A 10772-nucleotide genomic window follows, 5' to 3' on the forward strand; every position below is an offset into this window, starting at 1 on the left:
ACTTGATTGTTGGTGTCTTGCTGATACTGATATGCATTTCCTGTAACAAGTATTTATATCAGTTCATTTTGAACATTTTCAAGGAAAACGTCGATAATTTTTTCATTAGTTTTCATTACAGTAAACTAAACAAGTCTATTTTTCAAAGTATACTTAATAGATCTTACTAACATTTTGAAGAATATAAACTCATAACTTGTTTAAGACCTTCTAAACCTTGTGCTGATCATAACTACATTACTTTTCTGTTGGCAATATCGTTTTAATGCGTAAATCCTGGATAAAAAGCTTGTAATATAGAATTTGATGGTATTATGTTTAGGTTGTTGAAGATATTACTGATTTCTAGATGTAAAACATTTATGTTATCTGCAAAATAGAATTTATATTAGATATGTTAATTCTGCCGGATCTATGTTACATTAGTATTTCAGGAACGGAGGAAGATCCACAGTGGACGTATTACAAACACAATGTTGAATCATCACAACTTTTACCGAATCTGATTGAAATCAATGAATGAAATATTTCAAATATGAAGAAAATAAGACAAAAGAAAGAGAATTTCTATTAATTCTTTCATTTTTTTCTTACGATTATCTGAAATAATCGCCAGATACTCCAAGCTTAGTAACAGTTTCTCTTTGTCTCATGTAGTCATAAAATCCCTGGATGGAAATGATCAATGAATCATTACATGTACTTTGGCTCCAATTGGCTTTTCCATTATATATATATGATGAAATTTGTCTTAGAAATTAAAGGTCAGAGGAGGACAGAGGGAGTTGTACTTTTTCATGACTAATGGTGATGTTCTTGAACAATATACTGTACTGACCTAAGTTTATACGTATTACAGTAACGATGTGAGAAGTTGATGATATTCCAGGTAAAGGTACAGATTACATCAGTAAACATACCTCTTACATAACTAACCCTGCCTGCCACCTGTGAGAGAAAGAAACTCTCATGATCTCAATGTGTTCATTTGGAAGGATTCTAATGCCTGGTATCAAGGAAATGATATGCATACTGTAATACAGTGATCAATATTGTACGTCATAATGTAAGTGGTGTGTGACTAACTATAGTTGTAATATTACTTGTTCATTCTTGCTACTAACACATGACACCAAGTTGTCTGTTAGTCTTATTACGTACATTAATACACTGTTGGCTTGGCTTTACATCTCTACTAATGATGACACCTAAATCCTTCTCCTGCCTTGATAGTTTTATTTCCACATCTTAAGATGATACTGTAGTTTGTCTGCTATGTGTACACAGTGTAAACATATGTCTACGGTGAATATCACTGGCCATTGTACACTGACGTTGTTCAGCAATGTAGACCCAGGAGAGAACCTTAGACACCATTACGGTATTTTGTGATGGACGAAAACTTGACTCAATAAAAGAAAAAAAGAATTGCATCTTTAATGAGTTTGAGAACCCATCATTGATTGTCATACAATCCAGATACAAAATATATATTCCAACCGGATTTCTATAGAAAGTACGTGGAACATTGTTTTTAAGCAAATTATTTTATGCGATAATGAATGAAATCCCATAACTTTTCTGTAGCACAGGGTACAGATATGTATGTAACGTGAAACCGGTCAAATTAACATATCTAACATAAAGATTTCTATTTTGCAGATATCATAAATGTTTTACATATAGACATCAGTAATATCTTCAACAACCTAAGCATAATATCATCAAATCATATATTACAAGCTTTTTATCCGGGTTTTATGCATTATAACGATATTGCCTACACAAAAGTAATGTAGTTATTATCAGCACAAAGTTTAGAAGGTCTTAAACAAGTTATGAATTCATATTCTTCAAAACTTTAATAAGATCCATGAAGTATAGTTTGAAAATCAGACTCTTTTATTTCACCGTGATGAACACTAATGCAAAAATTATCAGTGCTACTTAGAAATATTCTTTATAATTAAACTAAAGTATTTTTCAGAGAAAATGTATATTAACATCAAAAACAACAATCAATGAACTTTGATAAACTAAAGTTCATTAAATGACATGTAAAGAATATATGTGAATTTCAACAATCTTATTAACATCACAAAACCAAATACATAACCCAAATAATATGAATCATCAAAAGTTAAAAAAAAAAAAGAAAAGCCCTCTCATGACGTAAACACTTATAGGCGGAATCCGGTAACACCTCTTGAATAGCATGTGGAAGACATAGTAGAGTGGCTAGGCTCAGAAGCATGTTCTCCACTTCAACTGACTAATGATATGTTAAGACAACACAAACCACATACATCCATTGTGAGGATGGAATCAGAGATGAAACATCTATAATTAGATGGTGAAATTACCTTTACCTGGGATCAGTAGCACCTGTGGCAATGGACACACCTTTGTAATGCTTGATCACTTACAACTGATCAACTTTAATACGAAAGTCTTAGGTATTGTCCCTCAGGAAAACTTTTTATAGATATCTATAAAACACATATATGTTAGATATACGCTATCTCTAGAATATATCTTTACCCGGGACGTGTAACATTTGTGTGGATAGACACAACTTTGTAATGCATGATCCATTACACGAAATGAACTTCACAAACGAAGAGTTTCTGTATCACACCATCACTATTCTACAGTATTTCAACATCTGTTGTTCTCTCATACCTAGAAATTGATACAATCTCATCTTATATTTCAAACATTTGTATCCAAATAACTGCATCAGTTTCTCTATTCCTTTCTATCATTTTCGAACTATAAAGCCATAATTCTTTGACCAATTGATATAATAAAAGAGTGTATGTTAATTAAATTTTCTCTTATTTATGTCCAAGAGAAAACGAATATATTAGAGAAGTAATAGGGTAAACTATATTATTTTATCATCCGAACCACCATTATTTTCCTCTTGCTCTAGTATTCCATTGCCTCGCCTCTCCTCCCTCTTCATATAAATTTGATCACATCAGCTGATATAAGTAGTCATCTTCATAGATATCATGTATACCTAATACAAGCTGGTCACAACTGCTGCTGTGTTATCCTTCATCAAAACTCGCAAATAATCTTCGCTCTTAACGCGTTAGATAATTCTATATGATAAACCAGTTCTTCTTTTAATGATACTAAACGAAGAACAATTTATAAAAGATAGAAATTAGATTTGTGCTTGTAGGTGATAGATAAAAAGTGTTAGCGGTAGATGAAAAAAGACAAAAGAAAATCCATCTTAATCACAATATCTTAATGTATGACTGTACATCTTCTAATTGTGTTCATGACACAATCCCTCATGTTACATAAGGCCAAGACTAGCTTGCAGGAAACGATGAAATGCTGCAGCTCATGAATGAATTACTTTTCCATCTCTAGTCGTCCATTCAGGCTAGGCTATGAAAAAAAAGTATGTGGCTATTGAAAAATTATTACCATAGTTAGATATAGGCTTAACCTCTGCTCGTATGTTGATAGGTCAAGGTCAACCTAGTCCAAAAGATTAGTCTAGTCACATGAATGTCTTTAAGATATTAAACAGAAACATTACATGAGACTGACAAAAGGTTGTCACATAGATGTCTCGGGGTTTATTCTTATCATTCACCTATAAGACAATTCCTTGTAGTATGATGCCAAGTACTTCATATTTCTCCCAAAATATTAGAATTTCACAATAAAGATATCACTTCTCACTCGAGACTTGCAAACATTAGAATTATGTTGTGCTTTGCTGTGTATGGAAATAATACCAATACACAGTATTAGCTTTGATGAAGGTTATATTTATTTCATTTTGTGAAGATTAGGTTAGGTTAGGTTAGGTTAGGTTTGGTTTATTTTGTTCAAATCGTTGGCCTCTAAAATTTCCTAACATGACATTTAGGATTAATAATGTTTTTTTGATAATGATTAAATGGCTCATGAGTTAGGAAAATGTGTCATTAAAATAAGACGATGTTAAAGAGCACAGTTAATATTTAACATTCGTCTTCAGAGGGATTTATTACATTCTTTTTTTTTTGATAGTGCATACATGACACTTTCCCTACGCCGTAATGTTGGTTCAGTTTCCCTCTTCGAGAGGTATTACCTTGGCTTTTGCTCCCAAGAGCTGGCTGCCTGTGTGCCCCCCACCACTTGCTAGACCACGCAATACCCGGCAAGCTGCTGTGTCACATGATTACTGTCTGGCAGTTGGCAAGTCATGGGTAGGCCGTTTGGATAACTTGTTTCTTTCCCTTCACCTCGAAGCTTTTGGAACTCTCTACCCTCTTGTCTTTCCCAATAATTATGAACTGGCAGGTTTTTCACCTCCTCCAAAAATTTGTAAATACTTTTCAGTCTATTATTTCTTCCTTTCACAATCACATGTCTTAATTAAGACCCGACATTAATGTTCACTTCTGTCCGTGAATAAATTAACCGTTAAAAATAATACTAAAGCCCAGTAAAGGTCATCGTAGGTCAAATAAATATAGACAAAGAAAGTAGAAATTGATTTCCGAAATTGTTTGTCTAACTGACTCTTGCAGGAATAAAGGTTATATGAAGAAGGAAACAGAAAAGGAAAAGAATTCCACAGCTTAGGCGTTCCAGGGAAGAAAGAAGCTTCAACAGGCAACCTTAGAGTGACCTGTTCTCCCTGTAGAAGTTGTGGAAAAACCGTAGCCTAACTCGCGCTTACTCGTGACTTTAAGCTATCCTTATTGACTGCTTGCAGGGTAATTTATTTATTATAGATCCACATCCTTATTAGGTTTACGTATTGGATGATTTTCTTCTGCACTTTAAATGCCATGTTACGAAAATTGGATATCTTTTGTGCAGCATAATTTGTGAAAGCATTTCGGAGGGTGAACGCCGGCAAGAAAGCGGGTTTGGATGATATTGCAGTGGAATTTATCAAAAAAGGTGGTGGTTGTATTGTTGACTGGTTGGTAAGGATATTCAGTGTATGTATGGTTTATGGTGAAGTTTCTGAGGATTGGCGGAATGCATGGAAGTGCCATTGTACAAAGGCAAAGAGGATAAAGGTGAGTGCTCAAATTACAGAGGTATAAGTTTTTTGAGTATTCCTGGGAAATTATATGGGAGGGTATTGATTGAGAGGGTGAAGGCATGTACAGAGCATCACACTGGGAAAGAGATGGTGTGGTTTCAGAAGTGGTAGAGGATGTGTGGATCAGGTGATTGTTTTGAAGAATGTATGGAGAAATACTTAGAAAAATAGATGGATTTGCATGTAGCATTTATGGATCTGGAGAAGGCATATGAGTTGATAGAGATGCTTTGTGGAAGGTATTAAGAGTATATGGTGTGGGAGGTATGTTGTTAGAAGCAGTGAAAAGTTTTTATCGAGGATGTAAGGCATGTGTACGAGTAGAAAGAGAGGAAAGTGATTGGTTCCCAGTGAATGTCGGTTTGCAGCAGGGGTGTGTGATGTCTCCATGGATGTTTAATTTGTTTATGGATGGGGTTATCAGGGAGGTGAATGCAAGAATTTTGGAGAGAGAGGCAAGTATGAAGTCTGTTGTGGATGAGAGGGCTAGGGAAGTGAGACAGTTGTTGCTCGCTGGTGATACAGTGCTGGTGGTTGATTCGGGTGAGAAATTGCAGATGGTGGTGACTGAGTTTGGTAAAGTGTGTGAAGGAAGGAAGCTGAGAGTAAATGCGGATAAGAGCAAGGTTATTAGGTTCTGTAGGGTTGAGAGACAAGTTAATTGGGAGGTAACTTTGAATGGAGAAAAAATGTAGGAAGTAAATTGTTTTAGATATCTGGGAGTGGATTTAGCAGTGGATGGAACCATGGAAGCGGATTTGAGTCACAGGGTGGGGTAGGGGTCGAAGGTTGTGGGAGCGTTAAATCATGTGTGGAAGGCGAGAACGTTCTCTCGGAGAGCAAAAATGGGTGTGTTTGAAAGAATCGTGGTTCTAACAATGTTATATGGTTGTGAGGCATGGGCTAATGATAGGGATGTCCATAGGAGGGTGGATGTGTTGGAAATGAAAAGTTTGAGGACAGCATGTGGTGTGAGGTGGTTTGACCGAGTAAGTAATGAAAAGGTAAAAGAGATGTGTGGTAATAAAAAAAAATGTAGTTGAGAGAGCAGAAGAGGGTGTATTGAAATGGTTTGATCACATGGAGAGAATGAGTGAAGAAAGATTGACAGAGAGGATAAATGTGTCAGAGGTGGAGCGAACGAGAAGTGGGGACCAAATTGGAGGTGGAGCCATGGAGTGAAAAAGATTTTGAGCGATCGGGGCCTGAACATATAGGAGGGTGAAAAGCGTGCAAGGAATAGAGTGAATTGAAACGATGTGGTATACTGGGGTCGACCTGCTGTCACTGGATTGAACCAGGGCATGCGATGCGTCTGGGGTAAACGATGGAAAGTTTTGTGGTATACCATGGAAAGTTTTGTGGGGCCTGGATGTAGAAAGGGAGCTGTGGTTTGGGTACATTACACATGACAGCTAGAGACTGAGTGTGAACGAATGTGGCCTTTGTTGTCTTTTCCTAGCGTGCGCCCGGGGCGACGGAGATGCTGTTTCATGTGTTGCGGGGTGGGGACGCAAATGGATGAAGGCAGCAAGTATGAATATGTCCCTGTGCATATGTGTATATGTCTGTGTATGTATATGTATGTATATGTCGAAATGTATAGGTATGTATATGTACGTGTGGGCGTTTATGTATATGCATGTGTATGTGGGTGGGTTGGGCCATTCTCTTGTCTGTTTCCTTGCGCTACCTCGCTAACGCGGGAGACAGCTACTAAGTGTAATAATAATTAGAAAAAATACTTAACTGCCATTTCCTGCGTCAGCGAGGTAGTGCAAGAAAACAGATGAAGAATGGCCCAACCACCCACATGCACATTTATATATATATATATATATATATATATATATATATATATATATATATATATATATATATATATATATATAAACGCCCATGAATGCACTTATACATGCATATACGTTTCAACATATACACACATATACGTTTCAACATATACATACATATACGTTTCAACACATACATACAAATATGTATACACAGACATGCACATATATACACATGTACATTATCCATTCTTGCTGCCTTGGTCCATTCCTGTGGCCACCTCGCCACACCTGAAATACCATCCCATCCTCCAGTGTGGTAGTGTCAGGAAAAAACAAATGGGCCACATAAGTTCACACTCAGTGTCTTCCTGTCATGTGTATGGCACCCAAACCTCATCTCCCTTTCCATATCCAGGCCCCACAGATCTTTCCATGGCATACCCCAGACGCTCACATGTCCTGGTTCAATCCAGTGACAGCACATCTACCACATCTTTCCATTTCACCATATTCCTTGCACGCCTTTCACCCTCCTGTATGTTAAGGCCTCGATCGCTCAAAATCTTTTTCACTTCATCCTTCCACCTCCAATTTGGTCTTCCTCTTCTTGCTCCTTCCACCTATATATATCTTCTTTGTCAATCTTTCCTCACTCATTCTCTCTATGTGTCAAAGCCATTTTAACACACTCTCTTCTGCTCTCTCAACCACACTCTGTTTATTACCACATATATCTCTTTCCCTTACATTGCATGCTTAATTAACCACCTCGCACCACATATTGTCCTCAAACATTTTATTTCCAATACATCCACCCTCCTCTGCACAACCTTATCTATAGCCTATGCCTCTCAACCATATAATATTATTGGAACCATTATTCCTTCATGCCTACCCATTTTTGCGCTCCGAGATAACGTTCCCGTCTTCCACACATTCTTTAACGCTCCCAGAACCTTCGTTCCTTCCCTCACCCTGTGACTCACTTCCACTTCCATGATTCCATCTGCTGCTATGTCCACTCCCAGGTATCTAAAACACTTCACTTCCTCCAGTTTTTCCCAATCAAACTTACCTCCCCAATTAACTTGTCCCTCAACCCTACAGCACCTAATAACCTTGCTATTATTCACATCTACTCTCAAATTTCTTCTTTCACACAATTTACTAAACTCAGTCATCAACTTTTGCAGTTTCTCACCCGAATCAGCCACCAGTGCTGTATCATCAGCGAACAACCGACTCTCTTTATCTATTCAATTATGATTTTTCATTATACTTAGTCGCTATCTCTCGCATTACCGAGGTAGCGCAAGGAAACAGACGAAAGAATGGCCAAACTCACCTACATACACATGCATATAGATAAATGCCCACACACGCACATATTCATACCTATACATTTCAACGTATACATATATATACATACACATATATATCCATGTATAGACATGTACATATCCATACAAGCTGCCTTCATCCATTCTTGGCGCGCTCGCGAGTTAGCGTTAGGAAAAGGCAACAAGGCCACATTCGTTTCTACTCAGTCTCTAGCTCTAGTCATGTGTGATGCACTGAAATCACAGCTCCCTTTCCACATCCAGGGTCCACAAAACTTCCCATGGTTTACCCCAAACGCTTCACATGCCCTGGTTCAATCCACTCGTTCCACGCCACCCCACCACACCTGAAATACCATCTTCTTCAGCGTGGTAGTGACAGGAAAAGACAAAAGGGCCACATCAGTTCTCACTCAGTTTCCTCCTATCATGTGTAATGCATCGAAACCACATATCCTGTTCCACATCCAGGCCCCACAGAGCCTTCAATGGTATACCCCAGACGCTTCGCATGCCCTGGTTCAAGCCAGTGACAGCACGTCGACCTCGGTATAAAATATCGTTCCAATTCACTCTTTTCCTTGCACGCCTTTCACCCTCCTGTATGTTCAGGCCTTGATCGCTCAAAATCTTTTTCACTCCATCTTTCCACCTCCAGTTTGGTCTCCCACTTCTCTTTCCCTCCACCTCTGACACGTATATCCTCTGTCATTCTTTCCTCACTCATTCTTTCCATGTGACCAAACCATTTCAATACATCCACTTCTGCTCTCTCATCCACACTCTTTTCTTACCATACACCTCTCTTACCCTTTCGTTACTTACTTGATCAAACCACCTCACAACACATATTGTTCTTAAACATTTCATTTCAAACACATCCACTCTCCTCGGCACAACCCTATGTATAACCCACTCCACGCAACCATATAACATTGTTGAACCACTCCCTTTATGTAACTAGATATTATTATGATATCACTTAAATGATGGAAGTCTGTAATTTATGGAAAGGAGTCAACAGATTTTGATTAAGCTAACAATACCATTTATGTTAGACCAAGCTTTTAGATTCATTACAATTACAAGAATAATCTTGATATCACAGATATCAAGGAGGACACCTGCTAGATATCCTATTGGCAAAGAGATCTGAAGAAGCCACTGGGAATGAATACAGAAACGCTAGGGTCATTAACAGGTATTTCACGTTTTATTGAAATATATATTGAATTTTCAAATTAAAATGTTGAATTATTTTGGGCTAGTGTATTAGCTTCCCAGCACTGGAAACTGCTAACACTTTTCTTATTTTGGTGAGCGTAAGTGTGATAAGTCAGTTGGTTTTTAGTTTGACTGTATTTATATGATAACTTGAAACAAATGATTTTTGCTCTTGCTCTACATGAAAACAATATCAGTTTAAAGATCTCAATTGGTAAAAGCTCTATATGCTATCATAGATTTCATTTGCAAACATGTATGACAATTTCATGTTTGAAAAAGTAACCGGTAAAAAAAACAAATTGAAGAATATCACAGATACAAAATCAATGAGAAGTGGTGTGTTACAGACTGTGGTAAAGCTTTTTCATCGTTAGGGGCGCCAGAAAACTCACAAAAGATATCCTCGATGAATAAAATTATATCGGTTCCTGCAAGTAAGATTATTGTATAAACCTAGTCAAACTCTATCACGCTGTCTTATTTTTGGATTTTGTTTGTTTTATTCAAGTATCAATGATACAAGATGTAGTCTTACATTACTTTTTCCATCATGTTGAAATGTGGATAATGTAATGTATTTTTGTGCGAATATATTTCCATCATATTTATATGAGGATCATGTAATATTCTTTTGTGCCAGTACATTTTTCCCCTATCCCTGGGGAGACAGAATACTTCCCACGCATTCCCCGCGTGTCGTACAAGGCGACTAAAGGGGAGGGGAGCGGGGGGCTTGGAACCCTCCCCTCCTTGTATTTTAACTTTCTAAAAGGGAAAACAGAAGGAATCTTGCAGGGAATGCTCATGCACCTAGAAGGCTCTGACTGGGGTGTCTAAGTGTGTGTGACTGTAACCAAGATGAGAAAAAATGAGAGATAGGTAGTATATTTGAGGAAAGGAGCCTAGCTGTTTTGGCTCTAAGTGAAACGAAGCTCAAGGGTAAAGGGGAAGAGTTGTTTGGGAATGTCTTGGGAGTAAAGTCAAAGGTTGGTGAGAGGACAAGAGCAAAGGAAGGAGTAGCACTACTCCTGAGGCAGGAGTTGTAGGAGTATGTGATAGAGCAAGAAAGTAAACTCTAGATTTACATGGTTGAAACTGAAAGTGGATGGAGAGAGATGAGTGATTATTGGTGCCTACGCACCTGGTCATGAGAAGAAAGATCATGAGAGGCAAGTGTTTTGAGAGCAACTGAGTTTGTTAACAACTTTGATGCACGAGACCGGGTTATAGAGATAGGTGATTTGAACGCAAAGGTGAGTAATGTGGCAGTTGAGGGTATAATTGGTGTACATGGAGTTTTCAGTGTTGTAAATGGAAATGGTGAGGAGTTTGTATATT

Source organism: Panulirus ornatus, chromosome 55 (assembly GCF_036320965.1).
Source record: "Panulirus ornatus isolate Po-2019 chromosome 55, ASM3632096v1, whole genome shotgun sequence".
In the NCBI taxonomy this organism is placed as follows: domain Eukaryota; kingdom Metazoa; phylum Arthropoda; class Malacostraca; order Decapoda; family Palinuridae; genus Panulirus; species Panulirus ornatus.